A 26,749-nucleotide genomic window follows, 5' to 3' on the forward strand; every position below is an offset into this window, starting at 1 on the left:
GAGGACTTGTGGAGTATATGCTTCAACGGGTCCCAGCTTTATTGGAAGTACACAATATTAGGCAGGTGGTTTTAATCTAATGGTTAATCAACATATATACAGTATATATAAAGTATACATGTTGCAGACCACTCTGTTATTGCCATTTATGCAAATGATGGCAAATATGGCTAGTGCAAAATGTCCAACATTTATAGCTCCGGGTGTGGGTTTCTGTTCTTAGTGGGAACAGGAGCTCCCGTATCATGAGGTTACATACTGAAACGCTTACCTCCATAACAGATTCTTTTTTAATATTATGGCCACATGGTACAAAGGCACCAATGAAAAATACACTTTAGAAATTATATGCACATAGCATACATATAAGGGAACCAGAATACAGTGGAATTACCTTTTCTTATGCAATTACAACTTAACATAAAGTAAAATAGAAAAAACAAACTATTTTCCATTGCATGACAGTATTGAGATGATACAGTAGGTAATAATCTATTAGGCAAAAGATTAAACACTTGAGTGAATTAGGACTTCATAGTGCATAGATAGAAACAATGCACTGTGTGGGAGTTGACCACCCGTGGCTGCTATATTGTATTGAACTTATCAGGGCAACCACGTGTCTCATACGTCATTTTAAAAAGAGGGAGGGTAGACTTTACCATTGCGAACAATGCTTCCAGTGGATGAAAATAGTCTTTTTCGCAGGCAAAGAAAGACATTTCATTAGGGATATAGAGGTTATAGACTTTAACAGTTATTCCACTAACAAAAGAAAACAAACCTTATAGTTCACAACTCAAGGTAACTTTCGAATTAACTTTTAAATTATATGACATCTGTCCACAAACCAAAAATAATAGGGCAGTCCCAAAACGTATGCAAAAAAGAACCGTCAGCCATTATACACAAAGACACAGAAACTCTTCTCATCCTAAATAATTTTGAGTGTGTGTAGTAAATTTGGTGGAAGAATTTAACTTGAATAGACGGTCTTAGCTGAAACCAGGTGATCCGTAAGGGATTCTGATATTTCCTCATTATTCAGACTTGATAGTTAGGGAAGAATGTGACTCCACATTTCCAGAGCCTTGGTGAGTTTGTCTGGAGAGACCTGTACTAACTGTTTGTGGAACGTGGAGAAAGTCTTAGTTAAGGCATCATGTGATACCAATTCTCTTAAGGGGATGTGCACAATCTTACATCATATCCTGCAAACTGCTATTATAACGCATAGCGGAGTTGGAAGTAGCGGAATTGTAAATGAGGTGATACTTGGTATTTATCCCTAATCTGCACAAATGTGGCAATATTTTTCTCCACAGTACATCGCTTAAGGTCTTAATGCCCAGATTTGCACATCTACCCAGAAGTATCTTCCTCGTTTCTCTTCCTTGCACTGTGCTGTAAGAGGTACAGATGTCCTCCTTCATGCGATGCTCCTGCCGGGTTGCATCTCACCACAGCGGGAGTTTGCAGGTCCCAGATGGCAAGTAAGGAGGCAGGCTACTCACTGCTTGCCAGCTGGATGAACGTGCTTCCCGGCTGCCGGGTCGCGGCCTGCTAATTGAGGTCCCAGCTTCAGGAAGTGGAGTAAGCTGCAATATTCAAAGTCCTGGAAACCGCCCAAGACTCCCCCCTATGGCACAGCAAGATCCAGGGGACAGACTGCCTTGATTGGCGTTGATTAGATAGGGTTTCACTGGGCCCAGAGAAAACACAGGCACTCTACTCCTCGTCAGACCAACCCCCCATTTTTCTTCAATGTTATATTGTCCCTTGAAACATTTTAGATTATTTAGAGCTTTACATTTTTTCAAAATGTGAAAATAAACCAATTAGCAATTTTATATGTTACATAGACCATGCATGTAACAAAATAAAAATATTCTTCCTTTTGTCTCTAGAAAGGATAAACAACTATGAATAAAAAGACATCTGTGTAATTGATATGTGTAGTAATTAGGGGGCTGGAGGGCTTCTTGAATCACCTTCACTTTCTCACTTCAAATAATTAAGCTGTAATTATCTGCAATTATTGTAAGTGGTACACCTGATATCATTATCTTCACCAAGAAAAATTACATATTTTACAATATGAAGAACTGGGCTATAAAGTACTTACATTTACTTTGCAACATGAGCTTGTGGAGATGCAGAGAGCAACAGATGGTGATGTTGGTAATTGCTACCCCCAATAAATTTTAGTGGTTGCCTGAAGGTGCAATGATTGCAATTTGCAACATTGGTGGTCCAATAATGAGAATGCATCCCATCAGGAGGATGCTGGATGCAATGTTGGTAAGCAGGGAGGGGCACTGCAGGAGAGCTTATATGTGCGGAGCTGGCATTTAAGGTAACAGAAAGTGAAAAAGGTGATAAAGCCCTTAGTAGGTGTAGGCCTGGAAAGCTGCGCCGAACAATGAGCAGTTGAGTCTGTATGGGGTGTATCCATGACTTTTGACAATAATTTTGTAGCATAAAGTCAAGCACAGAGTCCTGCAGGAGCACCTTTGGTCTTGAGCGCTGCTGGTATTGCTCCCCTTTTGTAGTGTGTTCTTATTAAGTTGACTCATACCAACCATACACATACGACAATTTTTGCGCGATCAGCCAACTATTTTATGTGTATAGGGGCTTCCTCGCTATCTGACTATCTATATGTCAGAGGAAACAGAGATTAGGCATGTTGAATTTAAACAACTCAATCCTATGTTTCTTCCCCTTTAGAATAAACATGCATTTTCAGATGAGCCGAACAAGCATGTTTATGTATGGCCAGCTTTAGATTTGACTGGAGAATCTCACTAATATTTATTAACTCATTAAATTTACAAAACGATGTCTGAAAGTTATGTTTCCATTAAAGCACTGCTCTCAAAACAGATAGTACATTTGTATAGCCCCCCTCAGATATGTAAGGCAGCATGTGTAGGCAGAGTCGTAGCTAGGTTTTCCTTCACCTGGGGCAAAGATTCAGATTGGCGGCCCCCCAATTTATTTCCTGACATCTCCTTCCCCCTCGCCAATGTATTTTTTTTCTCACAATTTTTTTAATGTAACTCGAGCATAAAAGCATTTCTACATTTTACAAGCGATATAGTTATATAACGTAGTTAACATAAAAATAAATTCAAAGAAAATAAATGAAAGAGGCCACACAGAGCCCCCTGTAGAGAGCGCCACACACAGCCTCCCCTTGTAGTTAACGCCACACAGCCCTCTATTGTAGATAGCCCCACACAGCCCTGTTGTAGATAGCGCCACCCAGCCCCCCTTGTAGATAGAGCCACACACATCCCCCTTGTAAATAGTGCCACACACAGCCCCCCTTGTAGATAGTGCCACACACATCTGCCTTGTAAATAGCACCACACACACCCCCCTTGTAGATAGTGCCACACACAGCCCCTCTCTTGTAGATAGTGGCACACACACCCCACCTTGTAGATAGTGCCACACACAGCCCCTCTCCTGTAGATTGCGCCACAAATCCCCCTATTGTAGAAAGCGCCACACACAGTCCCCTGTTGTAGATACCACCACACACAGCCCCCCTTGTATATAGCTCCACACAGCCACCCTTGTACATAGCGCCACACTGCTCCCCCTTGTAAATAGCGCCACACTGTCCCCTGAAAATAGTGCCACACTGCCCCCCTTGTAAATGGCACCACACTGCCCCCCTTTGTAAACAGTGCCACACAGTCCTCCCTTGTAAACAGCACCACACAGTCCCCCCTTGTAAACAACGCCACAAAGCCCTCTTATAAACAGCATTACACAGTCCCCCTTGTAGATAGCGCCACACACAGCCCCCCTTCTAAATAGCGCCACACATTCCCCTTGTAGATAGTGCCACACACAGCCCGCTTCCCCCTTGTAGATAGTGGCACACTCCACCCCTTGTAAATAGCGGCACCCTCCCCCCCCCCCTTGAAGGTAGTGCCACACACAGCCCACTGCCCCTTGTAAATAGCGCCACACTCCCCCCTTGTAAATAGCGCCACATTCGCCCCCTTTTAAGTAGTGCCACACTCCCCCCCTTATACTTAGCACCACACTGTAAACAGAGGGGCGAGTGGTAGCCTACCGCTACCACTCTCCGCTCTGCCTGATGTGACTTACCGGAGGAACTGAGGAGGTCATGTGGTGCAGGCAGCGGCGGAGTTTCTTCTGACTAGGGTCGGTGACAGCCCGGAAGTGAACCAGTCCAGTCACCTGACCTGAGTCATCTGTCCTTATGTCACTGACGTGAGGTCAGGTGACAGGTCAGGTGACTGAACTGGTCAACTCACTGGTCGTCACAGACCCCAGTCCGAATGCCGCCTCATGAACTACTGGCTCTTCCTAAAGCTTATCCCCCTTCCCTACCATCTAGTATTGCATGGGACACATGCCCCGCCTGCTCCACCCTAGCTACGCCCATGGTGTAGGACACTATAAGGGTATGATCACACATGCAATACGCTGCGTAAAAGCACACAGCATTTCCGCCCTGTGCGCCGCAGGGAATTCCGAGCGAAAAATCGCACCAAATTGTAGTGCAGTAATGTCCACTGTGGAAAACTGCACAGAATTTTTTTTTTTAAATGGATAGTTACCATGGCGACGCATCCCTCTGACGTCCTGACGTCATGACGCTCAGAAGCCCTGGGATGACGTTTCATGCCATGTGACCACTGCAACATGTGATTGGCTGCAGCGGTCACATGGAATGAAATGTCATCCCAGGAGGCCGGCCTGGACAAAGAAACACAAACTTCTGGGTAAGTTGCATCCACTATTTGTTGCAGGTTTTACCTCCCCATTGAATTCAATGGAGAAATCCGGCAACAAACTTCTGAGCGTTTTTTCTGCTCAGCATTTACACAGCGTGTGGATGAGATTTGTTCAAATCTCATCCACTTTGCTGCTACTGTATTATGCTGCGGATTTTCCGCAATTAAATCTGTTGTGGAAAATACACAGTATTTATGCTACGTGTGAACTGACCCTAACAGCAATGAACCTCCAGATGAAACCATGTAAACTCAGTTCCTGCACTAAAACATGTAATATCTTTTAGCTTGAAACACATTTACCATACAATTCTCATTATGTTTTAATGTGTTGAAATAAACCATTGAAAATCACTAGTAATTACTGTAATTTGTCAATCAGTCCCGTATATCAATAGAAAAGCACCTAATCACACACAGATTCTACATAAACTTTGCAGAAAAATAATAATATTTCATTAACTCTGAAAAGGTAGTCACAATTTTTATTCATACAGCAAAACAGTGTAATTTTTTTAGCCATAAATGCAAGAATTAGAAGTGTCAGCCTATTTTCCAGAAACAGCGCCTCTCTTGTTTATGGGTTGTGCTTGATATTAGTTCATTCACATAAATGGGGATGACGTACAATACCAGACACAGCCCATGGACAAGAATGGTGCTATTTCTGAAAAATAGACAGACACCCTTTTTTCTAATTCTGGACAACCCATTTAATTGTAAAGGGATTTTCTCTGTGCTTTTGATAGCACATTTGTGACAGAAATGTCAATGGTTTAAACTAGTGATTAACCCCTTCAGGATCCAGCCTGTTTTGGCCTTCAGGACATAGCCGATTTTTTCAAATCTGACATGTGTTACTTTATGTGGTTATAACGTTGGAATGCTTTTACCTATCCAAGAGATTCTGAGATTGTTTTCTCGTGACATGTTGTACCTTATGTTAGTGCAAAAATTTTGTCGATAATTTTGGTATTTATTTCTGAAAAACACCACAATTTAGAAAAAATTTGCAAAAATGTGAATTTTTCTAAATTTAAACGTATCTGCTTGTAAAACAGATAGTAATACCACACAAAATAGTTACTAGTTAATATTTCCCATATGTCTACTTTATGTTTGCATCGTTTTTTGAACATCCTTTTATTCTTCTAGGACGTTACAAGGCTTAGAACTTTAGCAGCAATTACTCATATTTTAAAGAAAATTTCAAAAGGCCATTTTTTCAGGGACCAATTCAGGTCTGAGGTGGCTTTGAGGGCCTTATATATTAGAAAATCCCCAGAAGTCACCCCATTTTGAAAACTGCACCCCTCAAGGTATTCGAATCAGCATTCACAAAATGTTTGAACCCTTTAGGCGTTTCACAGGAATTAAAGCAAAGTAGAGGTGAAATTTACAAAAGTATTTAACATTTCATATTGTCTCTGGCTAACACGGTACTACACAATTTTTTACTGTACTTCGTATTTTTTTTGCCAAAATTTATTTCTAATACATTTTGTTTTTGTAACACAGAAGGTTTTACCAGAGAAATGCAACTCAATATTTATTGCCCAGATTCTGCAGTTTTTAGAAATATCCCACATGTGTGATAATGGACTGAAACACCGGCCTCAGATGCAAAGGAGCACCCAGTGGATTTTGGGCCTCCTTTTTTTTAGAATATATTTTAGGCACCTTGTCAGGTTTGAAGAGTTCTTGTGGTGCCAAAACAGTGGAAACACCCCAAAAGTTACCCCATTTTGGAAACTACACCCCTCAAGGAATTTATCTAGGTGTATAGTTAGCATTTTCACCACACAGATTTTTCGCTAAATTTATTAAGATTAGTCTGTAAAAATGAAAATCTACTTTTTTTTCTGAAAAGACATAGACATTTTTAATATTTACTAGGAATAATGAAGAAAATCACCCCAACATTTGTAAAGCAATGTCTCCTGATTACAGCAATATCCCATATGTGGTAATAAACTGCTGATTGAACCCACAGCAGGGCTCAGAAGGGAAGGAGTACCATTTGGATTTTGGAGCACAGATTTTGCTGGATTTGGTTTTCGGTGCCATGTCGCGTTTGCAACGCCCTGGAGAGACCAAAACAGGGGAACCCCCCCAAAAGTGACCCCATTTTTGAAACTACACCTCTCAAGGAATTTATCTAGGGGTATAGTTAGCATTTTGACTACACAGGTTTTTTGCAGAGTTTAGTGGAATTAGGCAGTGAAAATGAAATTCGACTTTTTTTTCTGAAAAAGCATAGAAATGTAAAATTTTTACAAAAAACAAACGAAAAAAAAGAACCACAACATTTGTAAAGCATTTCCTCCTGATTACGGCAATACCCCATACCCCATATGTGGTAATAAACTGCTGATTGGACCCATGGCAGCGCTCAGAAGGGAAGTAGCGCCATTTGGATTTTGGAGCACGGATTTTGCTGGATTGTTTTTCGGTGCCATGCCGCCTTTGCAACGCCCTAGTGGGACAAAAACAGTGGAAACCCCCCAAGTTACCCCATTTTGGAAACACCCAAAAAGGAATTTTTCTAGGGGTATAGTGAGCATTTAGACTCCACGGGTCTTTTGCAGAATTTATTAGAATAGGCGGAGAAAATTAATATCACAATTTTGTTCCATTAAAATGTTGAATTTTCTCATTTTCACAGGGGATGAAGGAGAAAAAAACAACAAATTTTTGTAAAGCAAATTTTCCCGAGTACGGAAATACCCCACATGTGGTCATAAGTTTTTTTGCATTAGAAATGAATTAACCCTTTCAGGAATGATCCATTTTTTGCTTTCTTATTTTCGTTTTTCATTCTCCGCCTTCCAAGGGCCATAACTTTTTTCTTTTTCCGTCAGTAGAGTGATGTGAGGGTTTATTTCTTGTGGGAGGAATTGTAGTTTCTATTGACACCATTTAAAGTGCCATAAAAAGTACTGGGAAACTGAAAAAAAATAGAAAAATATGGTAATATAGGAAAAAAATCTTATTCCATTTTTTGGGGTTTTTGTTTTTACAGCTTTCGCCGTGCGGTAAAAACTAAAACTACAGCGATTTTGGCGGTTTAAATTATTTACGTTTTTTACGGTGTTCACCGTGCGAGTTAAATAATGGTATATTGTAATAGTTCGGCTTTTTACGGACGTAGCGATACCAATTTTGTTTATTTTTTTTTACATTACTTTAGAAGAAAAATGAGAAAAGTTTTTTTTTTATAACTTTAAACTTTTTTCTTTCTCACTACTAATAACTTTAATTCTTCTACACATTTTATTAGTCCCCTTAGGGGACTTGAACCAGCGATCATTGGATCGCTGGTACAATATACTGCAATATTAATGTATTGCAGTATATTGTTATTTTTACAGGCTTCTGTAACCGAACGATCGCTGTTCCTGTCCGTTAGTCCCGGGTGTTAGCTGTAATACACTGCCGACACCTGCAACGTATGGAGCGGGCTCAGCACGTGAGCACGCTCCATACATCAACCCCCGCACCATGACGTGCTATTGTCATAGTGCGCATAGGGGTTATGCACAGCGGATGGTGTGAATATTGCAATTTTCCACTGATATGCCATTTTAGTGCATAATATGTTGTGCCCAGTTTGTGCCACTGAAGACAAATACCTCATAAAACGTTAAGAGGGTTCTCCTGGGTATGGCGATGCCATATATGTGGACGCAAACTGCTGTTTGGGCACGCTGCAGGGCTCAGAAGGGAGGGTCCCCATTTTGCTTTTGGAGCACAGATTTTGCTTGGTAGTTTTTCTGTTTTGGGATTCGCTGTTATTTCAGTTTATAATGTGGGGGCATATGTAATCTGTGCGGAGAACATCAGGGCATAATAAGAGGGTATAATAATGCAGTAAATAAATAATAATTCATAGATGTGTGGCCGGTGTCGCACTGATAAATGGTGTCGGATGTTACCCGCTTTTAGAAAACACTGCACATTTTGCATCGCCATATTCCTGGGAGCCAAAACGTCTTTTTTTTTTCTCCACCGGAGCTGCGTGAGGGCTTATTTGTTGCGGGACAATCTGTCGTTTTCATTGGTACCATTTTGGAGTACATGCGATTTTTTTGATCACTTTTAATTACATTTTTTGCAAGCCGGGTGACCATAAACAAGCAATTCTGACAATGTTTTTTAGTTTATTTTTTGCAGCGTTCACCGTGTTCTTTAAATGACAATATTACTTTATTCTGCTGGTCGATACGATTATGGCGATACCATATGTATATCGTTTTTTATGTTTTGCAGCGTTTGCGCAATAAAATCACTTTTTTATAAAATAATTTATTTTTTGTGCCACCATATTCTGAGAGCTGTAACTTTTTTATTTTTCAGTAAAAATAGCTGTGTAAGGGCTTGTTTTTTGCAGGACGGGTTGTAGTTTTTATCGGTACTATTTTTGGGTACATGCGACTTTTTGATCACTTTTATTCTCTATTTTGGGAGGGGTGGTGACCAAAAAATAGCGATTCTGGTGTAGTTTTTTATTGATTTTTTTTGGGGTGTTCATCGTGCGGGAAAAAATAACACTACAGTTTTATAGTTGGGGTCGTTACAAACGCGGTGATACCAGATATGTGTACTTTTTTTAACGTGTTCATTTTTTTCCTATAATGAAAGACTTATTATAGGAAAAAAATGCAGTGTTTGTTTATCTAACTTATAACTTTTATTTTTACACTTTTTTAAAACATTTTTATTACTTTTTTTTTTAAACTTTTTTCACTTGTCCCACTAGGGGACACTTAGACTTGCAGCTCTGATCGCTGCTGGAATACATTACACTACCTACGTAGTGTAATGCATTCCAACTGTCATTGTGACGTGACAGTCACACTGACAGGAAGCCTCGGAGGACCGGCAGGAGGCTGCTCCTCCGAGGCTTCCGTACATGGCAACCCGGAGGTCATTGTCTGACCTCCGATTGCCACGACAAGCATCGGCCGCCCCCACGAAATCACTTCGTGGGGGCTGCCGATGTGCTTCAAACCCCTTAAATGTGGCGAACGCAATCGTCACTATCAAATATCAAAAGAATATCAAAAATATCAAAAGAATATGGTTCAAACATACAAAAAGGGGAAGGTTCCACTATAGATTTCATTTAAGCTATACAATCCATATAAAGACACATATGCAAACTGCCTCACTGTATTTTAGATTGAATATATTATTAGGGATCTGTTGATGTATACTTCCAAAAAAAAGACGTTATAGTCCCAAAAACAGGGCCTCTGCTGCTTTCCAATATCTCTCATATTGCTTGACATACAATTGTGTATCTAGAAGATATTGAAAAAGAAAGAGAAAAAAAAAAGACTCAACCAGATGTGCAAAAAATTCTCTGATCGGGGCTATCCGAGTCATGTTTTGGATTTTAATAGACGGAAGGTTGAAGTGTTGGATATATTCAATCTAAAATACAGTGAGGCAGTTTGCATATGTGTCTTTATATGGATTGTATAGCTTAAATTAAATCTATAGTGGAACCTTCACCTTTTTGTATGTTTGAACCATATTCTTTTTAATAAAAGCGAGCTTATATTGATAATTAACGCATGTCTGTTATGTTCGGAATATGCGTTTTTCCCGTGATGCCGTTTTTTTGGGGTAATTTTTTGATATCCCTTTTTGAGATGATAATTTTCCCTCTTATCATTATAGCTCTACCTGTTCTAATGGTGACTACAGTCACACTATATTGAGCTAGGACGAGTTTGGTTGTGACATTTAATTATTCTAAAGGGGAGCCAGTGCTTTATTGACAGTACTGTCATTTTCATTTGCACTTGCCTCTCTCTGCGGACACCACAGTGCAAAACCCAATAAATCTCTCGGGTGATGCATTGTCGTGCCCATTGAATTATCTGGACTATGTCCGGTTATGATTATGATTCCCCTTAGACCTGCTTAGTTTTTATAATCGTTATCACCGCCGGCGCATGCGCAGTAGGAATGGAACGCATGTTTCGTCTCTGCGCATGCGCAGTGACGATTGGTTCCTTGATGCGTTCCACCGGACTAAACATCCGGTGTGGATGCCATTTTGGAGCATGCGCAGTAGAGACGCGCGAACTCGACATGCTGATATCTCCTTCCATGTATAGATTGATTACTAAACAGTAAGTTTATCACTATGAAAATTGAATTGGCCTCTGCTCTGTTTTCCAATTATCCTAATTGCCCTATTTACACTGTTTATGAGTTTTATATTTCACCAAACATGCATTTTATATTGCCTATGTATGTTTTATATTGAAAAAATATGTGCACTCTACGATCGATTTTTTGATACACTGGGATATATATGTGTGTATGTTTTATTGGAACTGTACATATGATTACTTTATTGCTGATTAATGTATGCTCCTCCTATTTATACTTGACACTTTGTTCCGTTTTTGATGGCTTGAGAAAGGTTCCTGTTGAACCGAAACGTTGCTGTGTTGAGGTGAATAAATCCACCATGCTTTCATCTACCCTGAAGTCCTGGTGCCGTTACTGTGTTCTATGTTTTTCTCTATTCTGAATTGGGGAATTGATTCATCCCCAGGTGACGAGCACATGGCCTGATTTTTTGGAAGTACTGGAGTGCTGTGTTCATCTATCTTTGGACTGTATATATACAGATTTTTTGATTTTTTTTGAACGGTCTGCGTCCCTTCTGGTGTAGTTGGTGTTTTTTATATATATTATGGAAATAAATCTTTTTGGAGTCTAATTTTGACTCTATATTTATATATATGTATTCAATTTTATTTTTTATTGTACTCTGTTTGTTTTTACAAATATTGTTTGGTAACTTTTTTTGTCTATTTGTCTTTCCCTTGTATTTTTAGATACACAGTATTTTGTCAAACACTGAATGGTATTGGAAGGCAGCGGAGGCCCATCCATCGGGATCATCAATCCAGTTTTCAGTTATTCAAGTATAAGCTTCTATGTAATGTCAAACATGGCTTTTTGCGATACAATTATCATGTGACTGGGCTGCTTCACAATATTAAATTGCAACCCAGGTTATATAGAACAACAAAATAAAAATTAAAAAGATCTTTTTTTATATTTTTTGATTCTATAAATTATTCACTATACCAGCATCAAACATGCAATCAAAACATATGTGGATCCTATGGTTTCCTTTGTCGGGACAGTTTTTTGTCCGATACACTTTACATCCCTGCATGGGATGATGTTTATTTAACCAATTGGGGTCCCTTTAGATGCTCCCATGGTGACTATTGTCACATTTGCGGAGGGGGTTTGCGATGTCCCCTATTTTGACTGATTGCTGTTGTATTGAGACCACTATGGATGGTCTGCTGTGTGTTTTGAGTGCTGCTCTGCAAATTCCACCAATTCGGGTGGTGGATGCATTGCAGCACCCATCTAACTGTGTGAACGATATCCATTTATAGATATTATATACTATATTCGTTCTTTCACCTATTTAGTACTCCGGCTGATACTGACGCCTGCGCATTAACACTGGAACGCAAGTTCCGTGTTCGCGCGTGCGCAGTAGCAGCTGCTCTGTCCGATGAGTTCCACCGGATTTTATATCCGGTTTGGACGCCATCTTGGAGCATGCGCACTGGATGCGCGCGGAATCTACACGCCGACTATGTGGACATTACATACAGATTGTTTATGGTATGTTCACACGGCCTATTTACGGACGTAATTCGGGCGTTTTTGCCCCCAATTACGTCTGAAAATAGCGCCTCAATAGCGCTGACAAACATCTGCCCATTGAAAGCAATGGGCAGACGTTTGTCTGTTCACACGAGGCGTATATTTACGCGCCGCTGTCAAATGACGGCGCGTAAATAGACGCCCGCGTCAAAGAAGTGACCTGTCACTTCTTTGGCCGTAATTGGAGCCGTTATTCATTGACTCCAATGAATAGCAGCGCTAATTACGGCCGTAATTGACGCGGCGTTCAAGCGCCTGCACATGCCGGTACGGCTGAAATTACGGGGATGTTTTCAGGCTGAAACATCCCCGTAATTTCAGCCGTAACGGACGCCCTCGTGTGAACATACCCTAACTGTAAGTCTATTTAGTTTATTAACTTTCACCTGGATTTAATTGGCCCCTGCCTACTTCCATATTACCCTAATTACTCTCATTATCACTGTTTATGATATCTACACATGATTTTATATATATGTACCACTCTATATTATTGCCTTTTTCTAGAAACTCAAAGATATTCACTTTTATACCAAAACTTATATTTTTGTATTGTACACATTTATAATGGGTATTACACATTTAATGATTTGATTGCTAATTGATGTATATTCCCTCTACTTATACTTGACACCATTGTTAGTTTGTGATGGCTTGAGAAAGGTTCCTGTTGAACCGAAACGTTGCTGTGTTTGAGGTGAATAAATCCACCCTGTTTTTCATCTGTCTTGAAGTCCTGGTGCCGTTACTATATTTTATGCTGGTTTCTGTCTAAAAAGAAGAGGAATTGATTCATCCCCTGGTGGCGAGCACATGGCCTGATTTTCCAGATTCGTGGAGTGCTGTGTTTACTTGCTCTTGTTGTGTATATATATATATATATATATATATATATATATATATATATATTCTTTCTCTGTTATAAACAACTCAAAAGGCTTATGTACTAATAGAAGTAGTAATGATTTAAGACCTTCTGCAAAATAATATATGTGTTCCTTAACCTCATTTTTATTATTTAAATCCAATAGCCCTGTAATTAATAAACAGCATTAAATAAAGAACCATAGTCACTACCTTCTAGGGGGTCTATGAGGATCCAAGAAGTCAGGCCCCCACAATTAATAATTGAAATATCAGCTAGGAAAACCCCTGGCTGACATCAGACACCTCTAAGGGGGAGCTTACTGTGTATGGATTCATACAGATGGTGAGATCGCCAAAGGTCACTACAGCCAAGCGAGGAATCAATGCAGAGGCGGTCGGGGCTCCAGAAACAGCCAAGCTTTCTGGACTTTTCTGTTTATGTTAGTCCATAGTAGTCAATGGGAGTTACGGAAACAGCATAGCACAGTGAGCTGTAATGTTCCTGGAACTTGGGAGTAACGGAAACAGCATAAATCACGGTACCACACTGTTTACGTAACTCCCTTTCACTTTGACTGGACCCTGTGCAGCTGCATATGCTGCACATATGATATACTGTAGCTGCCATTGACTGCAACTTCTAATGAAGCTGAGGTGCTTTGTTAAAGGGGTTGTCCCTTCCCTAACAAATGATGGCCTATCTTCAGGATAGGCCATCAGTAGCTGGTGGGTCAGACTTCCGGGACCCTCCCCCTGAACAGCTGTTTTGAAGGGGGTGCAGCGCTCCTATGAGCGCTGCTTACCCATTTATTTTTACTTGCTCACTGTAAATCATCTATACGGATGTAGCGGTGATTCACAGATATTGCAGCCTTCTTCTGCCATTCACTTCAATGGGAGAAGAAGGTTTCAGTACCTGTGAATCACCGCTACATCCATATCGACGATTCGACCAAGTAGAAATGAAGGGGAAGCAGCGCTTGTACAAGCGCTGCACCCCCTACAAATCAGCTGATCGGCGGGGGTTCCGGAAGTCGGACCCTCACCCATCAGCTATTGGTGGTCTATCCTGAGGATAGGCCATAATTTTTTAGGGATTGAACAACCCCTTTAATGAAATCAGGGCGCTCACTTATGGCCGCCCAATTGGTTTGTTGGGGGAGGAAATAGTGTGTTAGTTTTGGAGATAGGTACTGAGTTATGGCAAAAAACTTTTATGAAATGGCTAATGCAATACTCCGTATATATTAGATATTGGGCACTCTGGTTACATTTTTACGCACATGTCACAAGGGAGCAAATATAAATGAAAGATGTGTTTTGACTTTTTTTTTTGTTATTCACTGGAAACAATTTAACAGCCTGTTTTGTCAGAAAATGTTTCACTGTGTAATTATCCTTTATGTGACTGCACATTTTCTTGATAGTATCCAGCACCTCATATTTTCATGATATCCTAAATATGTTGCCATTTGTGAAATAACCAAGGATTTTGCTATTCTGTGACAAGAAACAAATTTTCCTATCACATTTCTATTTCATGTCAAATAATGAATGCTTTGATTACATCTTACTACGGAAAATGTAAAATCTAAGGGGAAAAAGGAAAATTATGTTTTTTAAGTTGATAAATCAAGATGTTTTCTCTCTCGTGCTTTTTTGCCTACATACAAACATACACAATTGGGCCTCATTTATTAAACCTTTTTACAGGAAAAAACTATTATTGTTGCCCATAGCAACCAATCAGAGCTCAGCTTTCATTGTATAAACAGCACTGTGATTGGTTTCTATGGGCAAAAAGGCCTGTTTTCTTCCAGACAGTTTTGGTATTTGTAAATAAGGCCTAATTACCATTGAGCTTGATGGGGTTGTAATGTTTTAGCAATCTTGTCTTTTGCATGTCCCCCCCCCCCCTCTGAAATCTGACCCAAATTGTCTACCTGCTGGATCCTCCCCAATCAGCTGTTTACAGTGCTGGTCTCAAATTTACGTGGATCACGGCATTCAAAGAGTTAACGGCAGGGATCGGAGGCTCCTCTGATCCCAGGTGTATTCAGGATGTTGCTCTAAGTACAGTAACAGCTCTGCTCACTGTAGTACTCATAAGACTCAGGACCTGCATTGCCCGCCATCAAAATAAAGTTGTCGGTCGCGAAGATGTTAAGAAAATTGGACAGTATTACACTGTATATTACTTGATGATTTTAGGCATTTCTAATAATAACAATCCTGGACAGCCCACCTTAATAGTGTTTTACAATGGGCTGGTAATAGTGCGGTACAAACCCCCACAATTACCAGTCCGTAGCAAGAAATGCATGCAAATACATGCCGTTTTTGCCACGGTTTTACTTGCCCATGTGATTACACCCTAAGCTTTAAACTAATATACAGTGCCCACCAAAAGTTCCGGAACACCCTCATAACTTTTGAACGGCTTGAGGTAGAGGGTTGAAATTTGGTGGGATTTAATGGGGTCATAAAATCTACCGGTTAACGCAAAAAAAACAAAAAAACACTCCCACCACCTTGGGGGTGGTGGGGTGGGCGGGGGCTGCAAAAACTTTAAATGGTACGGGGGTCGAGTGGGGGCTCATTTGAAAGCTCTTTTCAACACGAAAACAATGCCGCAATCTATTTGTAATGACGGGGTAGGGAGATAGACAGGTGAGCCCTAATCTACCCGCCGCACAGTCCTTGTCTACTTAGACGGCCCATCCTAGGCGACGGCGTACAACTGGGCGACGGTCCCTACGCTCAATATGTGTATGACAGACAAACAGACAAGGGTACACAGAAGCTAAGGGAAATGGGGCAGTTACCCACGGCAACACCGTGAGCAACAGGAGTAGTGAACGAGCCGAGTCAAACCAGGAGTGTACGAGGTAACAAACGCAGAGCAGGAGCGTAGTCAGTAAAACCAGGGTCGAAATGAAGCAAGGTCAATAATAATAGCAGGAGCAGCAGAGCCAGGAAACAGCAAAGAATCACAGGCACAGACAAGCAGGAGATGAGGGTATAAATAGACCGAGAGCGGGAGCTAGAACCGTCTGGCCAGGCTGTGATAGGTTCTCCCACTCCTGAGCCTACCAGCCTGAGTGGTAGCAGATCGAGTCACTCTATCAGACCTAGGAGCAGGTGCAGACTGATTACCAACGGGTGTCGACACAGAAGCTGTATATAGCCCAGCCCTGTAGATATAGCCCCCTGTAGATATATTCCCCCTGTATATAGCCCACCCCTGTATATAGCCCCCCTATGTATAGCCCACCCCTGTAGATATAGCCCCCCTGTGTATAGCCCACCCCTGTGTATAGCCCACCCCTGTATATAGCCCCCCTATGTATAGCCCACCCCTGTAGATATAGCCCCCCTGTGTATAGCCCACCCCTGTGTATAGCCCATTCCTGTGTATAGCCCACCCCTGTATATAGCCCCCCTCTGTAGATATAGCCCACCCCTGTAGATATAGCCCCCCTGTGTATAGCCCAGCCCTGTGTATAGCCCATCCCTGTAGATATGGTCCCCCTGTAGATATGTTCCCCCTGTAGATATGGTCCCCTTGTAGATATAGCCCACCCCTGTATATAGTCCCCCTGTAGATATAGCCCACCCCTGTATATAGTATCCCACAAATAGCTCCCCCTATAGTGCTCCACAGAAAGCCCACCCCTGTATATAGCCCCCTTGTACATATAGTCCACCCCTGTATATAGTGCTCCACAGATAGCCCACCCTTGTATATAGTATATACAGGGGTGGGCTATCTGTGGAGCACTATATACAGGGGTGGACTATCTAGTGGAGCACTATATACAGGGGTGGACTATATGTACAAGGGGGCTATATACAGGGGTGGGCTATCTGTGAAACACTATATACAGGGGTGGACTATATGTGGAGCACTATATACAGGGTTGGGCTATATCTATAGGGGGCTACATACATGGTTGGGCTATCTGTAGAGCTCTATATACAGGGGTGGGCTATATCTACAGGGGGCTATATACAGGGGTGGGCTATCTGTAGAGCACTATAGGGGGAGTTATTTGTGGGACACTATATACAGGGGTGGTCTATATGGGGGCACTATCTACAGGGGCTCTATGGCAGGCACTATCTACAGGGGGCTCTATGGCAGGCACTATCTACAGGGGGCACAGTGTGTGTGTTGGACACGGTGTATGGCGCTATTATATTTAGGGGCGTAGTGTGTAGTATAATGATAACTTTATATTTATTTATAGGTGCAGAAATGTTGGAAAAGTGAGAAGCTGAAGACATGTGAGCGGCAAACTGCAGAAATGGTCTGTGACCAGGAGAAGTCATCATAGAGGTCTGGACCAAATGGAGAAAAAGAACTAGAATCTGAGACGTCACCGGTGAGTCACTCAATGTAAATGTTTATTCTGCCTCTAATCAGTAATGTAGTCACTGTGTGATCTGCAGCGAGATGATGGGTGGTGTGATTATGATAGGATTTATTTTTTGTGAAACGGCATCTCCCAGCATATCCTTATCATTGTTCGGGCCATGCTGGGAGCTGTAGTTTTACGCCGTACACACCTATACGGCAGGGGTTGCACTAAATTGAGCTGTATTTGTTCTGGGGCTGTATATATGTACCGAGCTTGGTTCTGGTGTTGTGTATAGAACCATATTGCTTGTGAAATGTACAAATAATTTTATGCTGGCATTACATAAAAAGAAATTACACGTCGATTGGTAGAGAAAACAAACACGGCGAGGGGGGAGGAGATGTCGGGAAAGAGGTTGGGGGGGGGGCGCCAAACTGAATCTTTACCCCGGGTGCTGGAGAACCTAGCTACGCCTCTGTCCTACCCACCCCCTCCAACATTGCTAGTTATTAATAAACGTTAACATTGGCTTACATCTAAAATGTGGCCGTGTTCCCTTTTCTCTGGGGCCTCGTCACGTGGTGCTGGGGTGCCGTGATTCCTCCGCAAGTGATGATGTTCCGTTATGAGTCTGTGCCAGTGTTCAGGAGTCGGAGCATTATGAATGACATGGCGTTTGAGGGGGTAGATGTAGTGTTCCTCCTACTGAGCAGCGAGGTCATCATGATTGTGCAGTTCCACGCTCAGTAGCCTCCAGCGCTCTCTCTTACTACTCTGCGATTTGGAAGTAGAATGCCAGCAGTGCAGCACGTGAGTGCTGAGACAACTTTTTTTTTTTACATAGCCATATGAGGACTTTTTTTCTTGTGGGACAAGTTGTAGTTTTTTTATGGCACCATTATTGTACTGCATAATGTACTGGGAAGCTGAAATTTTTTTATTCGTGGGGTTAAATGGGAAAAAACAGCGATTATGACTTTTTTTTCAGGCGGTAAAAACTACATGTGCACCTTATTTTACAGGTTGATATGGTTACGGCGATACCAAATTGTTATGTTTTGTTTTATGTTTTACCACTTTAAAAAAACAACAACTATTTGCTAAAATGTTATGTGTCGCCATGTTCTGAGAGCCATAACTTTTTTATCTTTCCGTCAATTTAGCTATGTGAGTGCTCAATTTTTGCGAGGCAAGCTGTCGTTTTCACAGATACCATTTTGGGGTATATGTGACTTTTTGATCACTTTTAAATGTATTTTTTTGGAGAGCTAAGGTGACTAAAAAACAGCCATTTGCTTGTCTTATAATTATTTTTTTTACGGCGTTCACCGAGTGGGTTAAACAACATTATATTGTGATAGTTCAGACTTTTACGGACGTGGCGATACCAGTTATGTTAACTTGTATTTTTTTAACATTGGTTTAGGGAAAAAATGGGAAAAGGTTTTTTTTTTTAAATGTTAATACATTTTTTTTTTTTTAAACATAAACAAAAACTTGATTTAACTTTTTTTTACTTTTCTAATTAATGGCTTTTAATAATAACAATAATAATAATAATAATATATATATATATATATATATATATATATATATATATATATATATATATATATATATATATATATATATTAATTGCATGACTACATCTTCCCACATTGCATTGCAGGTTATAGTTTCTTAATGGCATTTCCGAAGATGTCTTTGTTCCTACTGGAGGAAGACTGCATGAACTCAGCAGGAGAATATCAACCAGAAACTTTTCCTCTGTACTGACTTTATAATTAAGCCCCAAAGTCTGATATAAAAATGTGATTAATTCTTTTTATCTTAAGTTATCATATTGTACCCGGTTATAGCAGAGGTTTCTGAATACACTCCATTATTATTACAAGAATAGTAAATATACATTTTACTACAGCCAAAGATTCTTGCTGTTGAACGGCGAACTGTGCAGCTTTGCTATACTCAAGGACATACCACAAATGGACTGACAAGAGAAGTTAATGTCGGCATTCTAATGATGTTTACTATGCAGTAACCATATTGTATTGCTTTCGGCAGAGAAAAAAATCATCTATGATTTTCCAGATGACCATGGGTTTGTCAATAAATTGTCCTTTGAGTGTTCCTCATTAAAATAACTATGAGTAGAATCAGCATGCTTTTTGGGACTCAGCTGCTGCTTATTCTGTTGGATACATTCTTTATATTGAAAATATTTAGAGCCACATATGATATTTTGCCTATGCAAAACACTGCACAGTTCATTTTAGGCTTTGAGCTGGATTTTGTTCAAGGCCGGCATGTAGCTCAAATTATAATGCAGAAAAAAAACATATTTCACTATCAAGTGCAAACAAATCATTTTTGCAATACAATATAATACTAATAGTTGGTAGGCAATCGATGGTGCTGGGCAATACGTAATGCCTATACAGCAGATCAGCAGGAGACAGTGTTGTGGCTACAGGGACAGTATTTTTATTGTATTATTTATTTTATATATTACACTAGGGTTACATAATTACAATCTAGTAGTCAAGTTATAGTAGTTGTCAAATCAGGACAACCACTTCTCTAAATGAAATCCTGCTGGAAATCAGCTGATCACAGCAGGTCCGGGAGCTGATATCACTAGGGAAGCTGCATGGATGCACACATTTCTCCTGCGAGAAATGTGGTATTAAATTGCACTCATTGAAATGAATTGGCAACCATGTAATACATTAATGCACTAAAACCTCCATAGCTAGAGCCACTCTTTATGGCTCTTTAATAGAGGGAAGTCATGATGAGGAGGGGAATGCTTTTTTTTTTATGACATCCATATACCATAATAGGGCAAGTGGACAGAGGTTGTCCTTTTGGATTAACCCATTGCGGACAAACTTGAAGCTACAATAGGTGTTGTCTGTGAGAACTGCTGATTTTGTTATCTAGTGTTTCTTAGAACAGTTTCTTAAAAAATCAGTTGCCCCATAAACCACACCAAACATGTGGATATTGCTATGTTTTTTTTTCCTGCCATACACCATCTTACCTTCATATACTGTACAGCCCCATATTTGTCATATGCTTCATTATTTAAAGAAACAGTTCTAGAAAAAATTAACAAACAATTTTCCTCTCAAAACGTCCATGTAAAAACACTAAAACATTTAGTAAATTGCCAAAAAATCATCACAAAATATCCACACCTATTACATATTTTCCCACTCATGGCAAACATTTGTCCACTAGGATTTTTATTTTTTTTACATTCTATTTATATTGAGTTTATCATAGATCAAACAGAAAACAATTAAAGGTATGCCAGAGAACATACTGTACATTGTATAGTATATAAGAGTATATTGTCAAAAAGATGGATACAGGAGGGAAAACATACCCATGCTGCTTAGACAAAGGTCATGACAACGAAATTACTGAAATATAAATATATCTATATCTATATATAGATATATGTATTGAAATATAAATGCATATATATATATATATATATATATATATGCATATAGTATCAGGAAAAAAGCAAAGAAGCAGTACTCAAAAAATAAAGTGAATTTATTCGACAGATATCTTCTGCAACATTTCACCTTCTCAATGAAGGCATTATCAAGCGAATTGTGATAGGAATACATGAGTATATATACTAGTCCTTCTCAATGAATTAAATATCATTAAAAAGTTAATTTATTTCAGTAATCAGGGCTTGATTGGCCAGCAAACTCGCCTGACCTAAACCCCATAGAGAATCTATGTGGTGTTGTCACGAGGGAGATGAGAGACACCAGACCCAACAATGCAGACGAGCTGAAGGCCGCTATCAAAGCAACCTGGGCTTCCATAACACCTCAGCAGTGCCACAGGCTGATCGCCTCCATGCCACTCCGCATTGATGCAGTAATTCATGCAAAAGGAGCCCCGCCCAAATATTGAGTTCATATACTGTACATACTTTTCAGTAGGCCAACATTTCGCTATTAAAAATCATTTTTGAAATTGGGCTTAGATAATATTCTAATTTTCTGAGAGACAAAATTGTGGGGTTTTATTAACTGTTAGCCATAATCATCAACATTAAAATAAAAAAAAATGCTGGAAATAGATCACTCTGTGTGTAATGAATCTATATAATTTATGAATTTCACTTTTTGAATTGAATTACTGAAGTAAATGAACTTTTTGATGATATTCTAATTCATTGAGAAGGACTAGTATTAGGAGCATAGCTCAATCAATTAGTGTTACAAATATAAAATCAATATACAAAAAATACATAGTGTACAGTGACGTATAAAATAGGTATTATAATCGTGTTGAGCCATATCATGACATGTATGATAAACATTTAATAAATCACATATATCAAAAATTATTGTAAAAATTCAGTGTATAACAATAATTAGTCTTAAGTAGTGTTCATTATTAAAATCAAAGAAAGCTGTTCTAAACAAATTCATTTTAAGGGACTCCTATGTATTGAATCATCTTACTATCGACATCTGAGATGCTGAATTGTGCATGCCCAAGTACGGCTCGTCAACTGGGTCAAGCCAATTATGTGATCGGCAGTCAATGGAACACAATGTAACAATATACAGGGCAGCATCATCCAAGCTGCCGAAATGAGTTAGAATAGTGCGCATGCGAACCGCGAACCTTCACGTGTGTCAGCGCCATCTTGGCAAAGGGAATGGAAGTACTGCTGCAGTCTGTGTTAACCACACCAGCGCAGTACAAATGTTATAATGTACAAAATCACTAACTACAGGTTTTAAATAGCCCATCCATAGACCACTTAGGTTAATTTAAATAAAGAAGCCATTACGGTCCATCCACATATATAGTGAACAACATCACAATATTTACAGTTCCATCCTCTATGCCCCACATCCCTAGGGACGAGGTTCATCCCACAACAATAGTGCGAGAGCACCCCGATCCTGGTATCCACTCCATTACCATGGGAATATATAATTCACATGGAGATATATGGTGAAGAACCTTCCAGGATCAAATGGCTAAATTTTGCTCATCGGTGCATAACAAGGACCATTTAGAGAATGAGGTTAACACTATAGCTCCAAGAAATGTAAATATGTCTATGAATATCTAGTTTAACGAAAAACAAGGAAGGATGGGAGGGGGAAAAGGGGGAGGGGGAATAGGAGATTAGGGAAAGGGAACCATTCAACTCAATATATATTTCATTGTAGTAAAATTCAAATATAATATTGTTATATTGTGATCCAAAATACAGACTAGACCATAGAACTGGGCAAAAAATATATATATATTTATTTAGAAAAAATTATAGTTTTTTTTGTTATTAATCAAATACAAATAACAGGAAAATATGACATATGAGTCCAATGTTCCTTAGTTCAGATGGTGAGAGTCCAGTCACAATATTAATGCATCTGTCTATATAAAGAAAAAGAAAAAGAATGTCAAAAGACAGATACACTTGTAATATACAACTGTTAACATAAAGCTATCACTAATAATTCCCATTGACCAAATACTAACAATGATATCGGAACACAATTTGAATTGGTATCATAGGGCTAGGGGATGAAATCTAAATGTCACGTCCCCAGTTCCATCAAAAGCTGCACCGAAGAGAGACGCACATATTAATCAGAATGAAAAAAAACAATAATTCACACTCATAGTGGCATTAGTAACCCCTATTTGAACACATTTAGAGGGGAGCCACATTTAAATCATTTGGTTGTAAGGAATTTAATCTGTTAATCTATTGTATATCCCGTTGTTTTAAAAACCAGTTCCCTATTACCGCCCCGTTTCAATGTAGGAATACTGTTAATGATGGTAAATTTGAGCTGTTGGACCATATGTCCTGCCTCTATAAAATGTTGTGGTATATATATATAAAATAAAATCACTTTTGCATGTATAGAAGGAATTTATCTTCAAGGAATTATGAGTGACCGGGTGTACAAACGTATCACCCTTAATCATCAAAGGGCAGTTTTCACAGGTTAAACAGGGACAACACCCCTAGCGTATCACACAGGCCTGTCCCCTGCTTTTTCGATTTTTGATTTTACGGACATCTGTCATTACTAATCTGTCGCTTATATTGCGGGACCTTCTGTAAGAGAATAGTTTTGGGGATCTAAACTTCACTATTTTGTCATAGTAATTGCCTAGAATCCGCCAGTGCCTTCTAATAATCTCTGCAACATTGGAACTGCTTTTTTTAATTAAAGGTGGAAACCATCGGAAGTCTATTCTGCTTAACAGTCTTGATCTAACATGTCTCAATTCCGCACTATTTATCCATAGCACTTTATCTAAATGTCCCTCTACGAACCTTTTTAGGTATCCCCTTCTAAGAAATGTTCTCGTCATCTGACTCAATCTGGTATCTAGATCACCACGATCATTCACTATTCTCTTAACCCTTAGTAACCGGCTTTGTGGTAAGGACCTAATCATCCCTCTAGGATGATGGCTATCATAGCTCAGCAAGTTATTACAATCGGTCAGTCTCACATATAAGTCAGTCCCCAGTCTATTCTTTTGTATAAAGTCCATGGTATCCAGAAATTGTATGTTCGTATCCAAAACAACTTATGGTAAATTTCATGTCAGGGTCAATGTCATTCAGGGATTCAAAGAACTGGTCCAGAGTGGACATGTCACCAGTCCAAATGAGAATGATGTTGTCTATGTATCTTCACCACCTCAGAACCGAAGTGAAGTGGTGTGATACACAGACCGAAGTCTCCTCCAGGTTTGCCATGATTCTGTTGGGATATGTGGGGGCCACGTTTGTCCCCTTCGCCGTTCCTCTAAGCTGCATAAATAATTCATAATTAAACATAAAATATGTTTTTCCAAACGCATGCATTTTTTCAGATGCGTTTCTGTAGACTGCATTTGAAAATGTAAACAAAACGCACCAAAAATGCACAATGTGAAACCAGCCTTAAGGTGCAGAGCCTGGCATAAACCCTCCAGGATGAAAATTCTAGAAGGCAGTGGTGCAGAGACCACAGTGTTGCGAGTTCCAGTCGGAGAACCAAACCCGATCTCCATGATGCCATTATGTTGATAGAAGTGGCCAACGGTGGTGTGAAAAAAAGGAGTGCTGCAAGAACGGTCACAAAGTAGGGCTGCGGAAGGCTTGGAAAGCCTGACCCCTGTTCACTTAGAGTTCAACATCTGGAGTCTAAAGCAGGTAAGAGCATCATATAACTTCCAAAGAAAAATGGAGAGGCTCATAAAAGAAAGCCCATACGCTTCAGTAGACGGAAAGCCTTGTAGGTGGGAGCAAAGATGGCGGGATGTGTTGCAAGGTAGGTAGTAGGCCGTAGCACAGATTCGCCGGTAGATAGGGATAGTAAGCTGATTCTCTCGTGGAGACATGGTCACAATAGTCATAGAAAGAAAATTATGCTGTTTAGACATCAGCTGGCAGAAAATCACGGCTTCATGCTGTTTTGTAGGTAAAAGCTGGGTACAAGTCAGGAATTAAAGAGACTCACGTCTGAGCTTAAGCGGTGCCCCCACAAAATTTTCTAAGAGAAAAAAAAAAAATGAAAACATTCTAGCACTTGGTGAACCCCTATCTATTAAGTACATGTTATATAGCATATTAGTCCCCATTAAATGACACCTTTCAGGAAGAGCCAGTCGATTTTTCTGCATTTCTATAATTAGTCACCAAAAACAAGGCCCAACATAAATGTGTGTTTATTGGTCAATTTAGAGATAACGTCTTATTCAGGATCTGTTACAAAGTAATATAAAAATACTATACTAAATGCTAAAATGAATAAACACTAATTTAATAAACCGTTATCATTCCCTTTATTATAGTGAATGTTTTTAGCTTTTTCGTTTGAGCTAAATGGTTACACTATAAATCAAGGAGTTTTAAAATGGTTTTGGCTATTGTACTTTCTGATTTGAAACCATTTGTTTAAGTGATGGAGATCGATATTGCTTCACTGTTGTGATGTTAAGTAATTTTTGGCAGGCAACATTAATCCCACTTCCTAACAGCCTTTAACATTTTAAGTACAGGGACCACACCCCAGGAAACAGTTTAGCTGACAAATCTAAATCTAGTTTCAATGGGACTTTAAAAAGGCTTAGAGGAAATATTTAACATATGTTACAAAAGTATATAATATATCACGATTTGGAAATATTCTAAATCTAATGTTAATAATTGCAATTTAGCAATAATTATTTTGAGGTTGGCCTGCAGAACACAATTGCATCACCGCCCTTAAGAATACAATATATTTATTTTAAGCCCTCAATATTTACCACAAATGATGTCACATTCTGTGACTGCAAGACGTTCTTTATGAAGGAGGCAAATAAAACCCAAAAAAGTGAATCATAACTAAGCACTGTGATGTCATCGTGGCACTTACAAGATAATGTCAATGAAAGGACTACTGATAAAAAAAAGAGGGACTTTCAACCAGATTTGGTTTTCATATCTTACATCTTACTTTCAGATTCCCTAACAGTAGTCAAAGCATAGTGGTACTTCTACCAACAAAAGAAGTACCCCCAAACAGTAATTAGTGTCACCACTTTCAGTAATCACAACAGTGCCCCCCAAAGTAGTAGTCACAGTAATTTTTCCCGTCCCAAAAATAATTACAGCAGTATCCTCCTGTCTCCCATTACTCCAGTAGTCACAGCTGTGCCCCCCTCTCCTCAAATAGTCATAGCACTGCCTCTCCTTTTCCACCTGTATTCATAGCATTATTTCCCCCTAACCTAGTGGTCACAGAAGTGTCCCTCCCCTTCCCTCAGTATTCACAACACGGTTCCCGAAATGTGCTATCTCCAGCTCAGAAGCTATATGCTGTAGCCTTTTCCTGACTGCTGTAAATAACTTCCCACTACTCCATCAATCCAAGCTAACAGAGATCAACACATGAAGAGTATACAGAGCCATCATTATCTGAGAACCTCAATGTGATCTCTGCCCAACAGGTGGGTTCTGTGACGCAATCCACTCAT

The sequence above is a fragment of the Rhinoderma darwinii genome, chromosome 4, assembly GCF_050947455.1.
Source record: "Rhinoderma darwinii isolate aRhiDar2 chromosome 4, aRhiDar2.hap1, whole genome shotgun sequence".
In the NCBI taxonomy this organism is placed as follows: domain Eukaryota; kingdom Metazoa; phylum Chordata; class Amphibia; order Anura; family Rhinodermatidae; genus Rhinoderma; species Rhinoderma darwinii.